Raw genomic sequence first — 23,647 nt, 5'->3', positions numbered from 1 at the left:
CCATGGCATCCCCACTAGACCAAGGTATCTGCCGGGACCCTGCTGTGCAGACCACGTGGCACCTCATCGTCCAGCTGAGGGACAAAGGTTTTGTTATGAGGTCCTGGGTATCCACACACAGGGTTTTCCTTGCTCATTCATCCTATGCCATTTCAGGGCTATGGAATCCTATGGTTTCCAAGTTAACACTCACCCTTTAATCCTTGAAACCTTGGAAGTGGCAGCCACCCTGAAAATCACGTGCTATGTTTAGAGAACTTTTCCGAGGTGACTTGGGAGACCACTGACGTCCCAGCTCTAAAAGGGCTTGTGGCTCTGCCCGCAGCAGTCTGATGTGGTGGGATAAGTGCCGACTGTTTTAGGTGCATTAGGAATGGAGGGCTGGCAGTGTACAGGGCAGAAGACTTCCTCCCTGCTTCCACAGGCTGTTGGGCTGAGAAGTTAGCCGAGGCTTCCTCAGGGCTGCACTCGTTCCTATTCCTCATGGTCACGGTGGCACGACTGACAGAGATGAAAAAGGAGTGGCTCCCCATTTGTCTCATGAACGCTCCTCTATTTTCCTCCTCTGTTCTCATCAGAGGCCTGGTGGAGTGTGACATAAAGCTCCAAAGACAGGCGAATGGGGGCGCAAACCTGCACCTCCCAAAGCAAAGGGGCTGAACTGCAGGCGAGGGCACATGTTCTCAGGATGGGATTGGGGTGGGTGGCATAGCCAGAGACCCAGTCCCTGACCCAGTACAGAGTAGAACCTGAAACAGCATGCCGCTTGAAAAGGTAAGGAGTTCTCCTAAATGTCTCTAGATGGAGAGAGACTCTGGAACTGAAAGTGCAGTTGTCCTTGGAAGTCTTTCTATAATCCGGGTAGTTACTCTTTGCTGATCAACGACAGTAAAGCTGATGCCACTTCTTATGATGAAGGAGATTGTCTCCCTCGGGAACAAGGGTCCAAGCATTTCGACTCCTCATTAGAGTGAGCCGTACAGTTGCTGGTGACAAGCAGTGTCTTGTCTCTCCCCGGAGAAGGGGGGGTCAGGAACTCCTTGTCTGAGTTTTCAGGCTTGGCCCACTTAGATGGTTCCAGAAGCCAGGATGTAACATAAGTCGGTAAGGCAGATGGTGGAAGGCCTGGTTTATGGGCATGGCTGTTATTCAGCCCCAGTGATGGTGGCTTTTTGGGAATGTGAGCCCAGCATTGCCAGACCTTTTGAATTTTTCCAGCAGCAGCTGGAGTGCCAGGTTTTCATGATGGCGGACAACTCAGATTATATATGCACACATACCTTAAACGCTTTTGAGGGCACATTGCTGACCAGTCCTAGAGTAGCCCCCTTTCCCTGTTTATTGCTCACGTGAAAGAATCTTGTGAGCTTTTGGATGATTGGAAGCTGAGGTTGCAAACACACAGAACGCCCCAAAGGTTCCGTCTGTTCTTCATGTTTGTTTTTTTTTTTTTAAAGGAATTCCTTTATTTTTATTTTTTATTTATTTATTTATTTTTGGCTGTGTTGGGTCTTCGTTTCTGTGTGAGGGCTTTCTCTAGTTGCAGCATGCGGGGGCCACTCTTCATCGCGGTGCGCGGGCCTCTCATTATCGCGGCCTCTCTTGTTGCGGAGCACAGGCTCCAGACGCGCAGGCTCAGTAGTTGTGGCTCACGGGCCTAGTTGCTCCGCGGCATGTGGGATCTTCCCAGACCAGGGCTCGAACCCGTGTCGCCTGCATTGGCAGGCAGACCCTCAACCACTGCGCCACCAGGGAAGCCCGTGTTCTTCATGTTTATTGTGATGGAATCCAAATGATAGAAGCTTGAGCTTAAAAAGTAGGGCATGATATCTGGTCTAGCTAATCCCTCCACGGTACCACGTGGGAACTTGGGATCTGAGTGAGATTCAGCAGGACTGCTGCTTATATGGCCTTTCCGTTGAGTAACACAGTATACGGTGCTCCTTGGAGTTGTGTGGTGGGAAGCACACAACTGCACAACCATCCATGTTGGTTTAGTATCATAGAGGTTCCTTCTGCCAGTGTTGGGTGTTCTATCATGGACATACATCCTCTTTCCCATAGCCTATGGCCCCTAACCTCGGGGCTAGGTCCTTTTAATGCTTCCCCTTCTCCTGAAGTTCCCACCTCCCTTCTCTTCCCAAGCTGTGGCTTTCCCCAGATTCCTCCATACTTTGACCTACAAAGTTGGGTATAAATCACAGCTGTGCCCTTCCTCCTACCTATTTTCACTTTTGGGTTGGGGTGAGACTTAGAATGCCAAGAATGGTAGAGGAAAGAAAGGAAGTCAAGGTGGCCTTGACACCGGGTGGTGGCTTAAAATATTTTTTCCCCTCTTTTATTTTCTATGGCGATCTGAAAACAATTTAGGTATCTCTACTGTAATATTTAATACTTGGCCACTAAGTCAACTTATGAGACACATCTCCCACATCTGCATAACTTGTAGGTCTTATTTTGCTAAGAGAGCATCTGTATACTTTGTGATTTCAACTTGTAGTACAAATTGGCCTGGGCACTACGTATCAGTCAGGGTCCTGGAGAAATCACACGTCATAGCCTAATTGGATAATTTGTAGTGAGTTTGATAAAGGGATTATTTATGTGTGGAGCAGAACCACAGGCAGTTGTGCCACCTGCTGGGGCTAGAAACAGTGGGTTGTTTGTGGGGCTCTGTTAGCACTACCCTCAGTGGAGATACCAACTTGTGGAGCCAGGTTGTATGGAAGTGGCTAATGACAGGAGACTGCCAGGTTGTATGGAAGTGGCTAATGACAGGAGACTGCCAGACTGTCAGGTGGTGGCCCTGCAGAAGGAAAGCCAGAGGGATAAGTGTTCCAGCCTCGTTCTCCTGTCTACTGTCTGTTCTCTCCGTTGGCCAAACCCAACTGGAAGCTTGTCAATATACATCATACGGGTCACAGGGTGGAAAGGCTGGAGAGGGGTTCTGGAGAGGCGTATAGAAGCTATCGAGCACAGCATTTTAAAATATCAAGGACTTCCAGATAGAGTAATGAGATGCCAGTTTGATGTGGATTCAGGTGAGTGTAATTCTTAGTTTTAGTTTGAATAGACTAGTATGGAAATGCTATCTCAACAGAAGCATTTGAATAAACACTATTAAAGGAATGAAATACATGACTGAGGGTTAACCGCATGGTTGTTTGTAAAATTCAACAAATATTTATTGAATCCTTACCATGTCCCTAGTGTTGTGGTCATCTTATCTATGAATCATATTGGTATCACTGTAATAAAGGGCAGGATTAATTGATATTTATGTGAGGTTCAGCTGGCGCTATCTTTCTTTTGTAAACTTGTTTGGATAAGAGATTGTCCATCTGCCCTTCAGGTATTATGTAGAGTGATTCTTCAGTGTCAACCAACTTCTATACTCTTACTATTCTATAGGAGAATGGTTTCTAGGAGCACATAAAGTAATCTTTTAACAGTTCAATTATTAAGGTGCAAGTTTTAATTTATGGAACAAACATTAAAATTGCACTTAGAGTTACCTCCTTGTAAAATGGGGATTAAATGAGATAATGCATATATCTGACCCTTTGTAAGCTCTTAATGAAGGTGAACTGATTTGGAATAAAAGAGAAACTGCCATCCTCCCTACCCTGAAAATTCAATGTTTTCGTGTTTCCTTATTCTCTTTTAAACCTTATTCTTGTGCCTATGTAATTTGTGCATGTTAGGAGGCTTTTATTAGCAAGTGAAAGAAGCCCAAACTTCAGGTGGCATTAGGAGTGAGGTCATCAGGACATTGTTTTCATTTCTTTGTCTCAAGAGGTCTGCCCTTCTTCAGAAGGCTCCATCCTCAGGCTGGCTTTCTTCAGGGGATATAAAAGGCCCCTCTTGTTTCTGGCTTCACACCTACATACCGGATATCCTGGTCAGCTTCGGCTGCCAGAACCAAATACCACAACCACGGGAATTTATCTGTCATCATTCTGGAGACTGCAAGTCCAAGATCAAGGTGCCAGCAGAGTCAATATCTGGTGAGGGCTCTCTCCTTGGGTGCAGACTTCTGCCTCCTCTTTATCCTCACAGGGCCTTTTCTTGCTGCCTGTGGGCGGAGAGAGAGAGGAAGCAAGCTCTTTGGTGTCTGTTCTTGTAAGGCCACTAATCCCATTAATTGCACCCCACCCTCATGACCTCCTATAAACCTAATTACCAACTGAAGGCCATATCTTCCAACGTAATCCCATTGGGGGTTAGGGCTTCATGTGAATTTGGGGGTGGGGGATGCAGTTCAGTCCATAGGACTGGACTTGCCAGACAGATCTTCTCCCCCAGCTGTCAAACAAAAGCTCTGTCTTCACTTTGATTGGACTAGACGAAACCAGTCATTGCAGCCAGGGAATGCCACAAACTGATTAGCTGGGTTTTTGCCCACAACTGATAGAATCGTTGTAGCAAAGGGTGGGAGGATGAAATGATTTGGACTGGCTTGTATTGGGGGTGGGGGAAGTTCTGCCCAAGCAGCATGGCTGCCACCCAAGGCGGGAAGGGAGGTGTCAGCAGCATACCCTACATCTAACTCATCTGTTCCCCTATTGTTGGAGAGTCAGCTTGTTTTCAGTGATTCCTGTTCTATAACATAACTAAATTGAATTTCAAAATTTTGCATGAACCTGCATTAATGTTAGGTTCTCAGAAGTTTTGTCTGACATGCCTAGCAGTGGTTGCTGCTTAATGGACAAAAGCTAGTACTACTGAAACCAAGTTTTCCAAAAAGTCAATATTACTACAACTGTGGAGCCCTTGCCTTCCATCTAGTCTCGCCATAATGAAATTCAGTCGCGGCATGATTTTTGAGCTGCCTTTCTCAGGTCACATTGTTCCACAGAATGTGTTAGTGGGTTAGTGTCAAAGCTCAAGGCTGTAACCTTTTGTTCCCTCCTAGAAGCAAAGGATATTTAAAAATTAATTATTTATGGGTTCTTAAATGATGAATTAGTTCATTGGGGTTGGGTTTGCCACAATTAAGACTGATGTTTACTTATATTGAGGAAAATGGACTGTAATCCTTAAGTCTGACTTTTTGTCATCCCATTTTCAATATTTCATTATTATACGTAGTTACCTAAAGAACACATTGAAACTTAGCCTCTGCTAGTGATCAATGTCATGCTAGATACTCTGGAAAATAAAAAGGTGTGAAGGCTACTGTCTAGGTGGGGGAAGAAGACTAATCACATGGAAATGTTGACAAAAACAACCCATCCTGAGTGTGTAATAAAAGAAGATTGAAACAATAGAAATTTAGAAAAGATCCCAGTGGGTTGAGCTTTCATGGGGGCTTTATGGTGGAAGTGGCACTTGAACTGGGTTCTGAAGAATGGATATGGGGGTTCTGGTAGGAAAAAGAATCTGGGAAGGGCATTTACCAAAGGGTGAGAATAAGTGCTGGCATGCTGTGTGCTGGGATACCTGAGAAGTCAAACTGGAGTGGCAATCGTGTGTGTGGGAGAGATGGGACAGCAGGGAGATGGGTAGTTGTTCTTTCCTGTATCTCCTCCAACTGGCTTTCCTCCCATTCTAAAACATCTTTTGGGGGGCTTTAAATTGCTTTAAAAAGGCAACAATATGTGAAACGCGAAGGTTGGAATCATTTTTAGAGTCCTTGTGTTCAGAGGACACGATCTGAGGAGAAGGTCTCATTGGGTGACAACCTACTTTCAGTTTTTGTTTATTCCTTGGATATTTTTTATGAGTTTATAGGCACATCTCAATAAAGAATGTAAATGGCACCTCCTCTCTTCTAGTTGGGGGGGGGGGGAAGTGTCTCTGTCCTCTGCTGATATTTAGTCCAGAGTCTAACGGAAAAAACATGAAGACTACAGGGCAGAAAAGGATGGAAATTGAAACCAGGAACTAAATGCAGGAGTGGAGGGCAGGTGGATTCTGACAAGTTAAGAAATTAAAACAGTTCCATAGATTCTAAAGCAAACCGATAGTTATGGGTTAAATTAAAATTGATATTTTCATTGTCAGTATTTAGGTGGAGTTAAACTTTGGGAATATTAAGACATGATACAGTTATATTGATTCTTCCAATTGGCTTTCTTTAAAGCATAATAAAATGTTATATGCATAAATGTGTACATATATAAATAGTAGATGTTTTCCAACATTGTTAGAAAATGAATTTTAATTTACTGAAGAATCATCTTTCATGCTTATTGCTTGAAATTTTGAATTTACATTTTTTTTACTAACGTCTGGAGATGTCTATTTATAATCACATTTTGAAAATTTTCTTAGAACTGGCAATATATGTGTCTGCATCTAAGGCACGCCACAATGACTCTGGTTCAATGTTATTGCTTTGGGTTCTTTGATTTACTGTCCAATGGAATGCCAAGTCTGGTTATATGCTAAACAAATGAATGGTCAACAGAATTTATTCTCCTAAAATTTTTGTTGGGTTTATATGAAGACTGGCATCTGAGTAGTCATTGGAAGTAAAGTATTTTGTGAGGAAAAATGACTCAGTGTTCCACCTGATAGGAAAACAGGCAATTGTTCTCAGCATTTAAAATAGGTGAAACTTAGCTATACTCATCTTGATTGTGACATGTTCCATTTACACAAATGTAATTCAGTTAACTGCTAGTTTATTTATATATTTGTAGTTTTTAACCTGTAATAATTCTGATGTAGTTAAATTGCCAAACGTTATTTTGGGAGTTGATGCCTTAGGCCTTTTTCTAAGGTGCCTACTTTCCCCCTAATCCTCAAATTTTTCTCAATCCTAGCCCTTAAGGCTCTCTTGCTCCCTGCTTCTCTCCTTCTTCTGACTCAGCTCATTATTATGAGCTCAACTTTGGCTCCTTTAGCAATGTGGTGGTTATGAATGTACGTTTAGGAGTCTAATCCAGTTGCATCACTTAGTTGCTGTGTGATCTTGGATAAGTTACTTAACCTTTCTGTTTCTCCATCAGTGAAGTGGAATCCTAAGAGAATCAATCTTACTTTTGAAGAGTAAGTGAGATAATGCTTGTGAAGTGCCCAGCACTGTGACTGACCCCATAGTAAGCATGTGTATTAGCCAAGGTAGGCTAGTTGTGTTATTGTAACAATCAACACAGGATTTAAGTATCTTTAAAACACACACGTTTATTTTTCAGTCACCTGATGTTGGCTATGGGTCTGGGAGACTCTTCCAAGGGTTGGCTCAATGGTAAAGGCTGCTTCGACCTCGCGGCCCCTCCATCTCAACACATACTTCTGTGATCGATGATGTACGTGGAGGCGAGTGGAGGGTCTCACTGTCTGTCGAGTGCTTTGGCCCAGAAATGACACATATCACTGCCCCTTAGAACCAATTGGCCAGAACTAGTCATGGGACCCAAAGTTAAAAGAAGCAAAGATGTAATCTTCCCATGTGCCCAGAAGAGGATGAGCCCCGCCCGCACTCGATGTCGCCGTAGATAAAGAAAATGTCACAGTACACAGTGCAGCCGTATACCAGGCAAATGTCTTCTGGGAAGTTGGCTGATGTTGGAGCCACAGAAGTTTGAAGTTTCACATTAGGCCTTAAAGAGACCTTATGTTTTTCATTTGTCTTCAGAATTGAGGGTTCCGGATGGCCTGGGTAGTCTAAAATAATGGCCCAAATTTAGAATGAGGCTGATGTTTCATAGAAAATACATGAAGGATAAAATGAGATGATTTGTAGTGGTTCTGAGAGATTTGGTGCTGGTAATGAGGGTGCGGGTCTGACGATTATTTATCTAAATTCCACGTGGCGTGGTTCACTAAGGACATAGATCTGGTATTTTGATCTTTCCCTTAGCGTTATTTTCCCAAGTGCTTGGCACTGCTATTGATGGAGAGGTTGGAAAGACAGCCCAGTGCATCTTTGGGCCTGTGAACTGGGAGAAGTCCCTGCGCCCCGATCATTGGATCAATCCTCCGTGACACCAGCACTGACAGTTAAAGTACAAAATAACCCATGGACGTAGAGTCAGGTTTCCCATTCCAACAGGACTGGCCCCAGCAGTCAGCAGTTAGCCATGCGCCACTAATGGGGGCTGGCCGGAGAATCTCATTCACTGTGTGTCACTAATAATCCTGTTCATCAGGGCTGGGTCCACTAGACTGCTTTTGGGGTGACACGAAAGGAACTGGCATTTCTTGGAAATGTTGAACCTTTTCGGTGCCGAGTGGAGAAGTCCCTTTGTCAGCGCTGATTTTGTTTGGAGCAAAGGTGTCAAGAGTGTGAATATTCCTTATCAGCTCAGGGAAAGGAATCATTGAACATGGAGAACTGGAACAGAATTGCCATAGAAACCGAGATTCCTTGATTTTTAACATCAACTCCTATAATAATTTGCTGTGAGAACTTGGGCATGTCACGTAATTTTGTTGGACCTGTTTCTTTTATTAAAAAAAAGAATAAATGCTACACTACCTACTTTGGAAGTTTAATGGGAAAAGCAGATGAGAAAAATGCAGCCCCTTAAAAAGCGTGGAGGTAGTGGAATGGATATTTTTCTTGTCACAAAGAAAAATATTTTGTTATAAAATTTTGGAAAATATGAATATGGGTAAGTAAAAATTTAACATGAAAATCTTAAAACCAAACAAAATGCCACCACATAGAGATAATGGCTGTTAATGAACGGGTGTATGTCTTTCCAAGAGTTTTATAATCTACTCTTTCTATATAAAGTATATTTTGAACATCTTTTTGTTTTGTTACGTGTTTTAAATGGATGTGTGGTATTGCACCGAATGAAGATAAATGGTAAAACCAGTGTCCAATTTACAGTCATTTTAGGTTATCTTCAGTTTGCCTGGCTCTAGTGGCTATTTAGAACTTCCCCTTGTCTGCTGTCTATCAGCTACGTGGTCAGGGTAGGATTTCCCTTCCCCCTCCCCGCCCCAAATCAGCCCTGCTTGGTGTAAACTAACCCAAGGTGGCCCCATGCCCTTTTGCCACAGGGATTGGTTCAGGAGCAAGCAAGGAACCTCAGTTAATTCCGTTGGAATGAAGCTCAGTACTATGTTCTATGTGTTCTATGGCTAGGAAAAGGGGAAAAAATTCCTCTCCTCTAACAGCTGCAGCCCTTAAAAAAAAAAAGGCACGTGGAAGCCAAGTTAAGAACAAAGTCTGGGGCTTCCCTGGTGGCGCAGTGGTTGAGAATCTGCCTGCTAATGCAGGGGACACGGGTTCGAGCCCTGGTCTGGGAAGATCCTACATGCCATGGAGCAACTAGGCCCGTGAGCCACAACTACTGAGCCTGCGCATCTGGAGCCTGTGCTCCGCAACAAGAGAGGCCGCGATAGTGAGAGGCCCGCGCACCGCGATGAAGAGTGGCCCCCACTTGCCGCAACTAGAGAAAGCCCTCACAGAAACGAAGACCCAACACAGCCAAAAATAAATTAATTAATTAATTAAAAAAAAAAAAAAAGAATAAAGTCTGCACATGGAGGAAGGCAGAGCTGAGAGAACTGGCAGAGAAGTCCAGGTAGAACCATGGTGGAAACTCGAACTACTACTGAACCTTTCAGTAGGTGAACCGGCAGACTCCCTGTATGACTGAGCCCAGTTTGAGTTGAGGTTCCTGTTACTTGAAACCAAAAGCATCCTAGCTGACACATCCATTTAAAACAGCACGGCAACAAACATACCCAGTTAAATCTTTGTGCCCATTCTTGACTTTTTCCTTTGCCTATATTTTAGTAGAATTGTGAAATTAGTGTGTGTGTGTTTGGCCAGATTCCCTTGAATTCCTTTTTATAGTTTTTATGTTCCCACTGCCTTTGATGTGCTTTCACTGCCACAGTAGGTACCTGGGACTCTTTTTGGGAAAACTGCACTTGGGCTACTGGAGTTTGTCCGAACACCTGGAGAAACTGAAGTGCCTGAAGTTTGACTGTGGTACCTGGAAATCACTCTGGTGTAGCCCTTAGCCAGTGACAGGTAGACGAGGGCGTAGGAAAGCCCAGCTCCTTGGCCGCAGCTCTGAGGCACGACTTGCACTTCAGAGTGGTGAAACTACCCTCTGCAGGACCTGCTGGGCATGTGTCTTTGCGTGGCTTCATCTCGTCTCTGTCCTGCTTCCCCCCTCCCCTTGCCAGTCTCCCTGGGAACACGTGCACGAATCCTCATCTTAGGGTATGCTTCTGGGGAGTGCAATCAAAGCCAGCTTGTGAACGATCTTCAGGTTTCTGATGGCACAAACATTTAATGTAAATGATTAAGGGCTAGCACGACTGCTAGTCAGATGGGACGTTACGATGGTCTGGCCGGTGACATTGGATCTCAGGTACCTTGGGAGGTAGATGAAAAAAGGAAGAGGCTTCACAGCTTCTGACAGTGGTTTGCCAAACACACCTGAGTGCAATTTTGAAACTGGCTTTGGATCGCTGAATGAATGTGTCAGCTCTTCCTTTGGGAAACTGAATATTATCCTGTCTAACAGAGCTCAATATTATGGTCTTTTTTTTTTTTTTTTTTGCTGAAGTCTAAATCCCCTTCATTTAATACCATCACATTTTCCTTAGTTATAGTCTATTGTACCATCCTAAGAACTCTTTATACTTGGTCCTGACGATTCTCGTTTGATAAAAGACAGGCTGCTCTTACACTGGAAAACGCATGAGTCACCCTGCAGGAGAGAGTGATGGGGAGGCGAATAATGGCATGTAAAGCCCTGCAAGGGGGCTCTTCCGGAAGGCATCTCCAGCCCCCATGTGCTTGGGTTGGTAACATTAGTGCTGTCTTTGAGTCCTCTCTACCCTTCACAAATATCTTCTCTTTGTCCTTCCAAAGTCCCTCTTGTCCTGTCCTTGCATTTCTTTTCCATTGTGATCACGTGCTTTGGTCCAAGTTCACACCATTTATCGGGAACTGAATTGTATCCTCCCAGCCCCCGCCAATTCCTGTGTTAAAGCCCTCACCTCTAATGTGACTGTATTAGGAAGTAGGGTCTTTAAGGAGGTAATTAAGGTTAAATAAGGTCATAATGGTGAGGCCCTAATCAGACTGGACTAGTGTCCTTATAAGAAGATAGAGACATCAGCGGCCTCTCTCTGTCCATGCACACACACAGGTAAGACCATGTGAGGACTCAGTGAGAAGGCAGCTGTCTGCAAGCCAGGAAGAGAGGCCTCAGAAGAAAGCAACTCTGCTGGCACCTTGATTTTAGACTGCAGAATTCCAGAACTGCGAGAAAGTCAATTTCTGTTGTTGAAGCCTCCAGTCTCTAGTATTCTATTATGGCAGCCCAAGCAGACTAAATGCACCATTTTACGTTGGTTTTTTTCCCCAGGAGAACAGTACCTAGAACAGTAGACTAGCATCCTGGTCCCCAGGTCATTCTGGATCAGTTAATTCTTAAAGCAGCACTCACATCTTACCTCACACTGAAATAAATCCTTTTGTAGCACGTGAGTGGCACAGAGTGGAGCTTAAAAGATTTAGCGGGCCATCATGCTCTCTCTAACCCACCCCTCAAACCTGCCTTATAGCATCTTCTTTCTCTGCTTCCCAGTCCAAACCCTATGTTCCAGTCTTTCCCCTGTCCCCCATTTATAGTGCCCACTCCTTCCTTGCCCAGTTGGAATTTTCTCTAGCTTCCGTGCCGACCGTCCAAACCCCATCTGTTCTTCAGGGTCATCCTAAGCCTTACATCTTTGGGGCCTCTTCTCAACTTTGGCACTATTCTCAACTTTCCAGCCAACCTCTGTATCACTCTGGTACTTCCTGCCTTTGCAGAAATTTAACAGAAAGAGAGGAGGGGATTGAAGGCACTGTGCCTAAGATCTCAGGTGGATGAGATTCTTCCCTGCAGGCCAAGTGTCGGGCTGTAAACAATACCTTCAGGGCCTAAACAGAGAACAGAGGGATAGAAAGTGACTTGAGTTTGGTGTATGTATGTATGTGTTTATACCCATATACGTGAAGTCCGTGTTCTTGGAGTAGAGGCCCATTCATTTAGAGAGAAAAGCCTGCTCCACATTCCCCATCTGGAACTAGAAAGTTTGTCCTTAATGAGGCACATGTATAACACAGGTTAAGACTGACCTGAAGAGAGCACACTGACTTTCGTCTAAGCACGTCACACGTCAGAGACAGCTAGAAGTGGAAGAAACCAAGAAATCAAGTGTGGGATTTCCCAAGCTGCAGTTAGTTACTAACCACATTAATAACTTTTTTAAACCTTATTCACATTGCATCAAAGGGATGCTTTGATTCACTGCTGAGGTCTTCTCAGCAAAGCTCATGGGAATTTGGTATATGAGGATCCACACTAGCGATCCATTTCATCGGTGTCAATACTTCTGGACGGTTTGGGTGGAAAGGACAATTCCTGAAGGTGAGATACCTTCACCACGTATACTAGCATTGGGTCTTGCTTGTGTCTGTGTCACCGACTTCAGCCTTGTTGTAGCAATAATAGCTAAGATACTGTAGAGCTGAGAGGCTATTTAAGTATTTATAGATACATACGTAAGATAAAAGCACCTAACTTTTTTCTACCTATTGCTTAATTTCCACAGCTGTGTACACACTACACTTTAGGAAACAGTGACGTAGTCCAATTTGTCTTCTCATTTGAAGATGAGAAATGAAGGTCTGGAGACCTTTCGTTGCTCAAGGTCATTCGAGTGTTTAAGGGCAGGATGCTGGGGTTCCTGACTTCCAGGGAACGTAACTTTTCTCTGAAATTATACTGCCACTTAATCTCTTAGCAGTACATAAAACAAATATTGGTGACCTCGTGGCATGCCAGCCCTCGGGTGAAATGGAGATCTGTGATTGGCTCTCCTCTTAAACTTTTAAGAAATGGGAGTCTAGAAAAAAAACCCAAAACAGTCATGCAAAGACTCACTGGGCTGGAAGGGAGCCCGTGGTCGTCTAGCTCAGTGCTGGGCTGAACCCTGGATCGTCCAAGGAGGGTCTTGGAGACCTCTTTGCAGGCCAAGAAGTCAAGGCATAAGGGGGAATCAGGCAGGCTTGCTTCTGGGTCTTCATGTTATTTTCATGTAAGATAGCACTGAAAATGTCAAAAGTAACACTGGAAACGTGCTGTGCTTGTCCATTTTCATCTTATAGGTAATGACATGAAGGCTCAAAGGGGGATCATGTTTTTCTAGTTAATAACAGACAACATTCCTCATCCAGCATTCCTATAGCTTAAAAAAGCAATAGAGGCAAGTGGGTCCATGAACGTGGGTGTTGTGGTCACGCGGATTTGAACTTGAATCCCAGCAGGGCTTGAATGGAGTTTTTCTCTCCAAATTAGGCAAATTGTTTCTCCAAGGCTCATGGGGCGGTCAGTGTTGTTAGAGGGGAGTGAGGTAAGAGCATTTTCCTCACCATATCCTGCCCCAGACATGTTATCTGAAAGGAAGGAAGGAAGGAAAAATGGGAGGGATATATGGAGAAAGAGGAAGGAAACTAAGGTGGCAGAGAGCATTCCTAAAAGTCCTCCATGTTACTTCCGCTGTGCTTCCACACGCTCCTTGGGACCTCGCTTGCCAACAGAAATGTTGACTAAGCACTCTGGTTCTTACGTATTTTCTGCATTGGGAACACTTATAGTTAGGTTTCAGGGCTCTGAACTCCCCAAACTGGGGAACTTGTCATTAAAAGGTCCTTTTAAAAAACACAAGTGCCCCATAGTTTAATGGCATTAGATTTTGGCAATGATTTCTTGAATATGACACCGAAGGCACAGGCAACAAAAGGAAAATAGAGAAATTGGACTTCATGAAAATTTTAAAAAATCTGTGCATCAAGACGCTATCAACAGGGGAAAAGGGCAATCAGAATGAGAGGAGATGTTTGGAAATCATATATCTGATAAGGGATTACTATCTAGAGTGTACAGAGAACTCCTAAAACTCAACCACAAAGCAAACAACCTGGTTAAAAAATGGGCAAAGGACTTGATTAGACATTTCTGCTAAGAAGATACATAAATGGCCCATAAACACATCAAAAGATGCTCAGCATCACTGATCATCAGGAAAATGCAAATCAAGACTACAGTGAGATACCACCTTATGCAAATTAGGGTGGCGACTATGAAAACAAAAAATAACAAGGGTTGATGAGGATGTAGGAAATTGGAACCCTGTGCACTACTGGTGGGAATGTAAAATGGTACAGCCATTGTGCAAAATATTATGGTGGTTCCTCAAAATTAAAAGTAGGATTACCGTATGATCCAATTCCACTTCTGGGTATATACCCAACATAATTGAAAGCAGGTTTTCCAAGATACTTTGTATGCCTATGTTCATAGCAGCATTGTTCACAATAACTAAACTGTGGAAGCAACCCAACTGCCCACTGACAGATGAATAGATAAGCAAAACGGGGTGTATACACAACAGAATATTATTCAGCCTTAAAGGGGAAGTTCTGACACAGGCTACATGGATGAACCTTGAGGACATGATGCTAACCTACCAGTCACAGAAAGACAAATGCTGTCAATTCCACTTGTATGAGGCACCTAGAGTGGTCAAGTTCATACAGACAGAAAGTCGAATGGTGGGCGCCAGGGGCTGGGGGTAGGGGTTGCTGGAGGGCAGAGAGTTCCAGTTTTTCCAGAAGAAAAGAGTTCTGGAGATTGGCTGCCACACAACGTGAATGTCCTGAACGTTTCTAAACTCTACACTCATAAATGATACGATGATACAATTTTATGTTCATTTCACTACAATTAAAAACCAAACATGAACTTCCCTGGTGGCGCAGTGGTTAAGAATCCGCCTGCCAATGCAGGGGACACGGGTTCGAGCCCCGGTCCAGGAAGATCCCACATGCCGCGGAGCAACTAAGCCCGCGCGCCACAACTACTGAGCCTGCGCTCCAGAGCCTGCGAGCCACAACTACTGAAGCCCATGCACCTAGAGCCCGTGCTCTGCAACAAGAGAAGCCACCGCAGTGAGAAGCCCACACACCCCAATGAGGAGTAGCCCCTGCTCGCCACAACTAGAGAAAGCACGCGCGTAGCAAGAAAGACCCAACACAGCCAAAAATAAATAAATAAATAAATTTAAAAATTAATTTTAGAAATTATTTAAAAAAAAAACAAAACCAAACACAAGTGCCCCTCGGAGACACAGCAAATATTTTTGTCGTTCACAGTTTAGAGCTGCCTCATTGTCAGGGTGCTAGTCTTCAGTCAACTAGCTGAGAACTGGTACAGAGGGGATGGGAACTTCCATGAAAGAGCTTCTGAAGCTAAGTAGCCTGGTCTATTTCCCAATTTCTTCAACGAATATCTGAGCGCCTGCTGGAGCCGGGCACTGTACTTGATCCTCGAGATAGACAGCTGTGAAAAAGTTATACAGAGATCCTTGCAATCTGGGAGAGGTGGGGTAGGGAAGGACCCCCAAATAAAAGCATGGAAGTTTTAAGCATGTTACCAGATGATGAAGGTTACGGGAACAATAAAGCATCAAAGGGAAAGAGGGCTACCCTAATTAGAAGGGGACATGTGGACAGACCGGAAGGAGCAGCCCCTGTAGATGCGGAGAGAAAGAACATTCTAGGCAGAGAGAATAGTAAGTTCGGGAGGCTATGGGGAGGGAGCTGCTAGGAACAGCCAGGGACAGCGCCCCAGTGTGTCTGGAAGGGCTTGAGGGAAGGGGAGGGACGGTGTGTGTGTGTGTGTGTGTGTGTGTGTGTGTGTGTGTGTGTGTGAGTGGGGGGGGGGATGGGGAGGCGGGAGAGAGGGAGAAGACTGCTTTTATTCGAATCCAGATGGGAGCCTCTGAAGGGCTTTCAGCTCCCAGTGACACGATGTGACTTGGGACTTACCAGGATCACCATGACCGCTGTACCTAGAACGGATTGAATGGGAGGGGGCAAAGCAGAAAAACGCGTTTGGAGGTGGTGCGCAGAAGGGGAGAGCAGGGCTGGTGGGACCTGAGGGGAGAGGTTTTCTGTCTCTTGCAGGGTGCCTGGTAGGGTTTAGTCTGGGTGTGGCCGCCCCTGCTCCCCGTCTGCAGCACTCTGCCCTCCTCACCTCCTGTAAACGGAGGCTAAGTGCATCCTTGAGGCTCTCCCAGAGAGTTGATGGCCTGCCTGGGACGGTCCTGAGTCACAGCCCCTCGGCTGTGACAGGCTCCACGGACGCTCCTGTCCTGAGCGTTAACCTCCCTCAGGGGGAGTCCTCATTCCCCAGGGAGGAAATGGATACCTCGCAGCTGCGGCCTCTTAACTCCTGTAAAGCTGCAGGACAAATGACTTCGCTGAACACGCTTCATGCAGGGTGGAGTGGGTAATCTCAGAAAAGGGAATAAAACTTCTCACATCTCCGAACCAGGGGATTGCAGAGAAGCTCGCTGTCTTCTCTCTTGGGTGCGTGTGTGTGAATCGGGGAAGGAGAGGGCAGACACCGACTTGGGTCTCGGTTCGCCCCCGCGGACCATTCTTCCAGGGCAAGTTTTTCTTAGCGTCACTCGATTTCCTGAATTGGGAGAATGAATATCCAGTGTAGAAAAGGGGGAAGAAAAGCGTGTGTGTTCGCATGAAATATGGTCATCTGATGACTTGTCCATTATGTATTTGAGGAAGCGGAGATTCTGAAGACCTTCACCTACTCAAGGAGAGGAAATTGCCTCTGTCTAGACCAGGACCTCTTACCTTTGCCACTGGTGACATGTTGTGTCGGATAATTCTTGGCTGTCCTGGGCATTGTAGGATACTCCTACAGTATCCCTGGCTTCTGCCCAGTAGACGCCAGTAGTCCTTCCCCAGCTGTGACAAGCAGAAATGTCTCCTGAAATTGTCAATTGTCCCGGGGGTGGGGAGCTGGGGGGAGGGGTGCAGAGTTGCTCTGGGTTGAGAGCCCCTGACCCAGGCTCAGCAGGCACATGGGTGAAGTCAGGACTGTGTATGTCATGTCCTCTCTGGCTAACAATAATCGATGGAGTTAAAGCTAATAGTGGCTTCTGCTTGGTCACTGGGACAGCAGAGCATTCACTGTTCTGCCTTGAGAGAACAATTTTCCTGTGTTTTAACTAATTAGGCCCTTGTGATGGCTGGATTCTGGGCACCCCAACTAATAAGCGTGCCTATGAGGCGAAGAAACCAAAACCAACGTCCTCCCTGATTGCCAGGGAGGGGGCATGTTTTCTTTCCCCTCCCTCTCCTGGATCCATGCAATAATTAGCCAAAGTAAAATGAATATTAGCTCATGCTTAATTGCCTTTACAGCGTACTCCCCCGCACTGACGCAGTATTGCTAAACCAATTATTTTTTGAACTTTATGGCTTTAAATAGTCCTTGACTCTGAAATTCCCTGTACCCCTCGGCTACTTAACCACAGGCCCCTCTACCCTAAATCCTTTTCTTATACTTTGTAGCTTTTTGAGCAAGGCCCCTCTTTAAGAAGACATAATCCCTTCTCTGTAGAAAACATGAAAGACCTTGAACAACTCAAGATTTCTCCATGGAGAATTCAGCTAATCCTGTGCTTAGCTCCTAACAAGGAAATCCATCTCTCCACCAAGCACACCATTACCCGGACTAATGCCTGACTTGAATAACAAGCAAATTATTGTGCTTTTAATTGTACCCTGCTCGGTCACAAAGCACGTGTGAGAGAGGAATGTGCCCAGCTTCTCCAGGAGAAACAGGTCAGGCCTCTAATCCTCCTTTTCTGTCGCCTTCCCCTCCCCCTTTCCAATCCTTTCTCTTCCCAGCAGAGCAGAGGGAGAAAAAAGAGACAGCTAAATTATGTTTAAAATGGAAGAGTCTAAAAGAAGAAAAACGGTGGTCAGTACTGACTTGGGAGAGGATGAATTATCCATCCACAGCCTCTGCAGTGCGGCCCATTTGAGGACAATCAGTGTTCTCACCGGCTTGCTGGAGGGCGGTATCTGCGAGCCTAACAGGCTTTCTCAGCCTCAGCACGACTGCTGGGTGGGGTTGGATGCTTCTTCGCTGTGGGCCTGTCTTGTGATGGAAGGACTTTTAGCCTCTCGTAAGCTGTGACCATCCAAAGTGTCCCAAGACACTTTCAAATGTCTCCTGGGTGCAAAATTGCCCCTGGTTGAGAACCACGGCCCCAAGCCCTTCCATATTGGGATGTGTTTGCTCTCTCTCCCATTCTCTACCCCCGTACACAAAACCCAAGAAAATCATGGTTCCTGTGTTACAGCTGGGGAGATCAACGTGCTCTTCATGTAGGTAGAATGAGCGGAAAGGAAAAAGACACTGACTTGTGTGTAGTCAGGAGACAGAGTGGGAACCCCCTCAACGCCAAGACTGAAAAGAGTCTTAGAATGTGGGTGTGCTTCTGGCTCCCGCTGGGAAGTGGCAATGCCCCTGGTTGAACAAGCCGACTTTCGAACGCCTCTATCCTGTGCACTTTGGAATCGGGCTTGCTGTGGGCGAGATGAGGAGTGATGGCGAGGCTGCAGAGATGAAGGTGCCTGTGAAGGTGCTGACTGTCTCCTCCCACACTACTTAGGACAGGGGAGAACTACCCAGCTTCAGAGATACCCATTGCTCAGACAATGACAATCCTGTCTTGGACCTAAACATCGGGATGAAAGAGGGCTACTGACAAGACAGACGCTGTGCAAGCATGGGGTTGCACTTTCATTACAGACATTGAGGCAAACATTTCACTCCTGGTGACATAAAGAGACCTCCCTATTTTTAGGAACTGACAAGCAACATTATTGCTTGTCCTCACTGGCCAAAAGGAAAAGGGGGAGAACGAGCACACTGCAGTGAACCCCAATCTCCACTAGATGGCGGTGTACATCTTCCTCAGAAGCCAGGCGGGCACCGCTCAGGGCAGCTCGTTGGCCTAAACAAGGGCCACCCTTCTTTCAGGAGACAGGCGTCTCCTCTCATTGTCGGCACAAACAGCCCCAAACAATTGCACTGACCACACAGCTCTAAGCCACGTTCCAGGGCACTGCCGTCTGTTCAGGAGTGAATGCTGGGAAAATGAACCACGCTGCTAATTTGCTTGATTGGAGGGAAAAATAATATCTCAAGTGACAGTGGGTGTAATTTATTTTTCCAACAAGAATAGGGGCAAAGCCATTTCATCCCCCCCACCCCCCAACTGCTACCATAAATGAAAGCAATCACCTAATTAGTCCTGAATTACTAACTGGCAGGGTAAAGATCTGCTGGAAATCAAGCTGAAGTGGGGAGTCTGGAGAAAGGGATGTGATTTCTGTGGGAGGAGGGGAGGGGTAGGGCCGGGTAGGAGGGGCGGGAGGGGAGGGGAAGGCCTGAAGCCCATTGTGAGGCCCTGGGCCCCTGTGGTCTGGGGGCCGTGCTGGCCCTGACCCTGGGAGAAAAAGAGGCTCAGTGATGTCTTTAGGCCGTTCATTTTGTGCAGGCGAATGACTTTCTAAACTGAAGGAAAAAGAACCTGTTGTTGGAGAAAACCTATCCGTGAGTTTCTCTGAAAATGCTACAGATGGAGATGAACTGGCTTGGGAAGGAGAGCACAGCCCTGTGGCGCCGGCCACCCCGCTGCTGGGTGGACCCCCTCCCCCAGAGGAAGGTTCTGGCATGGAAATGCCAGGCAGATCCGAAACCAAGTTGGGCTCTAAGTCATTAAGAAATCCCCCACAGAAATGAAATAAAGGCCTCATTTCACACTTTGGGTTTCGCCTGTGTCCTGAGGCAGCGCCTCTTCCCCAGCTGAGACAACGCGCTGCCCCCGCGACCCAGTGAGCCGCCCTCGTCCTGCGAGGAAAGCAAAACAGCAGCGGGGTGGGTGCGCGCCCAGAGCTGCCCCTCGAAGGCTCCGCAAATTCCAGTCGCAATTGATTTGTTCAGGGATGACTTCTTGCGTTCTAGTTAGATGTGACTTTAATCGAAGTGCTTTCCTAAGGCGATTTATCACAACTGTGACCCGTTCAGTTTGCACAGCTGCTGCTTTTTAGGGAAACACACAGGCTCGGGAGGCGGAGGAGCCGCCGCGGGCTCCTCTCTTCCCCCACGGAACGGCCCGCGGGCCCCTCGCCCACCAGAAACATGTGCGCCTCGTCCTCAGAGGCCGCCGCTCCGGTGCTCGGGCTCCTCTGCTGTTGCTGGCTGCTGAACGGCCATCTCCGCTCTCCTGGGAGGGGCGGCTGGTTTCCTTTAGGGGCGCTCCCCTTCTCCGCGTCTCAGCTCCTGCAGCGGAGACGAGGCTGCCCCTCTCTCCTTGCACGCTGTGGGCTGGGTGTGCAGCCCGGCTCGGGCCACAGTCCCCCACTGTGCCCCCCCCCCCCGACCCCGCTCGGCGCCCACGACTGGCTGTTAGGTTGCCAGAGTCAACAGAGCGACCACAGCCGGCAAAGCCCACACGGGGCGCCCAGTTAAAGCTGAGCCTCAGATGAAAACCACGACTTTTTAGGGTGTCTTCAATATTGCATGCAACATACTTCTACTAAAAAAATTCCTGTTTATCTGAAGTTCAGCTTTGAGTCAGGCATCCTGTATTTTGTCTGGCAGCCTTCTTGTTTCTAAAGAGAAAGTTTGTCCAGAGCAGGTCAAATTGGAATCAGCCTAGGACTTTCAACTGGAGCTTTGGGGAAAAAGTACTTAAAAGGTATCTGTTGGGACTGCTGGGCTGGTAGGATTCATGCTTGCAACTGCTGGGAGCCAGCTTTGCTATCACGTGGGGAGAGCTGCTTGAATTAGAAGCCAACAACACAGAGAGCAGACCTGTTTCATTTGAACAGGTGGATCCAGCCGTTCTTGAAGCTGGCCCGGTGGGTGGTGGAGGTCAGGGTGCTGATGGCCAGGAGGGATAATAACTTTCTACCCCTCAAATCTGGGAAGTGAAAACAGCAGGGCTGAATGTGCCCACGGGGCCTGGCTTCTGTTCAGCTGGAAGAGTGGTGAGTGGCTATTGGGTGACAAAAACAGTCGGTCTACTATATTCTTACTTTGCTAATTGTGTTGCTGCATGTAAACTCTTTGTTCTGCTGCATTAGCTCTTGTTCATGACATCATGTCTGGAGACAGGGTCTGATAGACTTACATGTGGACTTGGAGACTTAAATTTCAAATCTGCCTCTGCCTGGTTGAGTGGCTTTAGGGTCCTCGTAACCTCTACAGAGCTGAGTTTCTAGGTCTGAAAACTAAGGACAGAGGTTATCTTAATCCATTTGGGCTGCTATAACAAAATACCAGAGTCTGGGTAGCTTATGAACAACAGAAATGTATTTCTCATAGTTCTGGAGGCTGGAAGTCTTAAGATCAGGGTGCCAGCAGATTCACTGTCTGGTGAGTATCCTCTTCCTGGGTCACGGTGTGTTTTCTCTGTAACCTCCCATGGCAGAAAAGTCGAGAGACCTCTGTGGGGTCTCTTTTATGAGGGCACTAAATTTCTTCATGAGGGCTCTACCCTCATGACCTTATCACCTCCCAAATGCCACACCTCCTGATACCATCACCTTGGGGGTTAGGATTTCAACATATGAAGTTTGGGCGAGGCAAATGTTAAATCTATAGCAGAGGTCCTTTCCCCATAGGATGAGGGAGAGGGAAAGTATGTAAGCACCTGTCACAGGGCCTGGTGTGGAGCAGGTGCCCCATACAGATGTTATTACAAAATATTGAGTATAGTTCCCTGTGCCATAGAGGAGATCCTCGTTGTATCTATTCTATGCCTTCTTTGAATGACTGTAGCACTTGTTGTCTGTATCATTTTTATGTCTGTTGTGGTTTTGTGACTGAACAGGAAAATTTTCTATTTGTTCATGTCCTGGCCCTTACTTAAACATGTGTTCATTTATCTATTTCATATTTATTGACTACATCTTAGACACCGTGTTAACTGCTGGTTCTAGATGTTAGTAAAATATAGACCTTCCTGCTCAAAAGCTCACAGTATTTGTGGGAAAACAAAAAAAAATGAACAACCTATGTCTCAAAGAGCTTTGTACTTCCCAAACAGAACACACCTCGTAGGTACAATAAATACATGTATCATACATAAATGTATAAATAGTTAATGGGATTAAACACTTGAGATAACTGCTTTTCTATTCTGAGGAAATGATGATTATATTTCACCAGGAGCTCAATACCACTCTGAGAATGAGGGCTTAACCCCCATCCTGACTCACTGCATCGCTTTCTTACATGAAAATAGACAAGTCTGTACATACTCTCTATAAAAAGGCTTATCTGGCATGAATTTCAGATAGCAAGAAGAAAAATTCAAGAGGTTCAGAGAAGCATCCAGAAGCTCAGATGATTATCTGGCACTAATACAACTCGCTTGACAGGAAAATAGAGCTGTAAATCTCACAAAATTAGATGATCTTTTAAGAATTTCAAAACCTCTTGCTATTAATTGGAAATCCTAGAAGAACAGCTTCTTTTAAACTATACTGATAATATGCTTTACAGCTTAATATTCAGAAGCCTATGTTTTGGCTAAGTGAGCTTCAGGAAGGAAGGAAACTTGTGGTTTAGTTCCATTTACTTTGGAACCGCTGGTTCCAAACATCTACTTCTATGCACAGTCATCTTATCATCTGTAAAATGGAGGCAACTCTAAGAAAACATAGTTACAGAGATGTTGCACAGCTTCATGTGTCATTGTCTTCATTTGTTTCAGAAAACCAATCACATCTAAGCTATGACTGAAAGAGTGCAATGTTATTTGGGGTCATCTAGTGCAGCTCTGTCAAAGTAAAGAAAAGGAAAGGGGCCTAGAATACCCATAATTTTCCCAAGAGGACACAATTATTTTATGGTAAATCTGGGACAAGAACCCTGATCTCTTTGATCCCATTCCATTGTTCTTTCATTGGGTTCTGAACAACCCAGAGAAAGAAAGAGAAATGAAACTCCTGTGTGCTGTGTCTCTGGTACAGGACTTGGCAAGATTGGAATTGGAGCACTACATATTAAGAGGTATCTGGGAAATTCTTCAAACTAATTGAGATATACACCAGGTACATAGAAAACAGTATGTTTTCTGAAGATGATTCTGTGGCATGAACAGAACTGGTAACTGAAGGTGTGTGTGTGCTGTAGTTCCAAACAGGATGGGTGAATTCTTGTTTTCTGGCACCTTGAAAACTCCACCTCAACATACACATTAAAATAAAATTAACATTTGAACTGGGTCATATTTAATTCTGCATGCTCTTGTAAGTCAGCAAAATAGTCCATATATCATTTAAGTTGTCACTCACTTTTTAACTTGATTTTCAATTTCTAAAAGTCTTTCCAAACACAAAACAGAGGTGGGAAAACGGTATATGGGAAGCTGCAGAGATGAAATAAGCTTATTTCATTCAGCATAAAGATGAATATCCAAACAACTTCTTCATAGCAGAAAGTGTCCAAATCCACTGTCTTCATTTTGTAGTCAAGGCTTCTGGAAAAATATGCTAACGGATTCCTAATTACCCAAATGCCCCATATCTGTTTCAGTAAGTATCATTATATATTATGGAAATTTTTCTCAGTGACTGACAGAGAAAGATATCCTGGCTGAACATCCCCCTGCCCGTGACACAGAGATGATGGTCTCAAGCTACCTTGAAGGCGTTGGAGCCCACTTTATCCGTTACTAATGTTAATGGAGGACAAAACTTAATATTCTGTTTGCTCTGTATTTGTTAAATCACTTCTTCCCTTCATTAAAATGGATGGCCCAAATTGGAGTCTGTAGTGTG

General features: G+C 45.5%; 1 protein-coding gene and 1 long non-coding RNA gene across 2 annotated transcripts in view; one reads left to right on the top strand and one right to left on the bottom strand.

Moving 5' to 3' along the window:
* LOC309623510 (uncharacterized protein) overlaps positions 1 to 23,647 on the top strand; it is a gene marked incomplete at its 5' end in the record, with an annotated part of 100,966 nt that overhangs the window by 48,187 nt on the left and 29,132 nt on the right. The gene's annotated exons all lie outside the window — the stretch shown is intronic.
* On the bottom strand, positions 1,437 to 7,558 carry LOC309622752. Its single transcript, XR_014241112.1, has 2 exons — positions 7,147 to 7,558; positions 1,437 to 4,075 (listed from the first exon to the last, which is right to left on the bottom strand). It is a non-coding gene; the product is annotated as an uncharacterized lncRNA (long non-coding RNA).

The sequence above is a fragment of the Balaenoptera borealis genome (genome assembly GCF_965194805.1).
Source record: "Balaenoptera borealis genome assembly, chromosome: 2".
In the NCBI taxonomy this organism is placed as follows: Eukaryota; Metazoa; Chordata; class Mammalia; order Artiodactyla; family Balaenopteridae; genus Balaenoptera; species Balaenoptera borealis.
The sequence above is the reverse complement of the archived record's forward strand: the minus strand, read 5'-3'. Positions and strand labels throughout refer to the sequence as shown.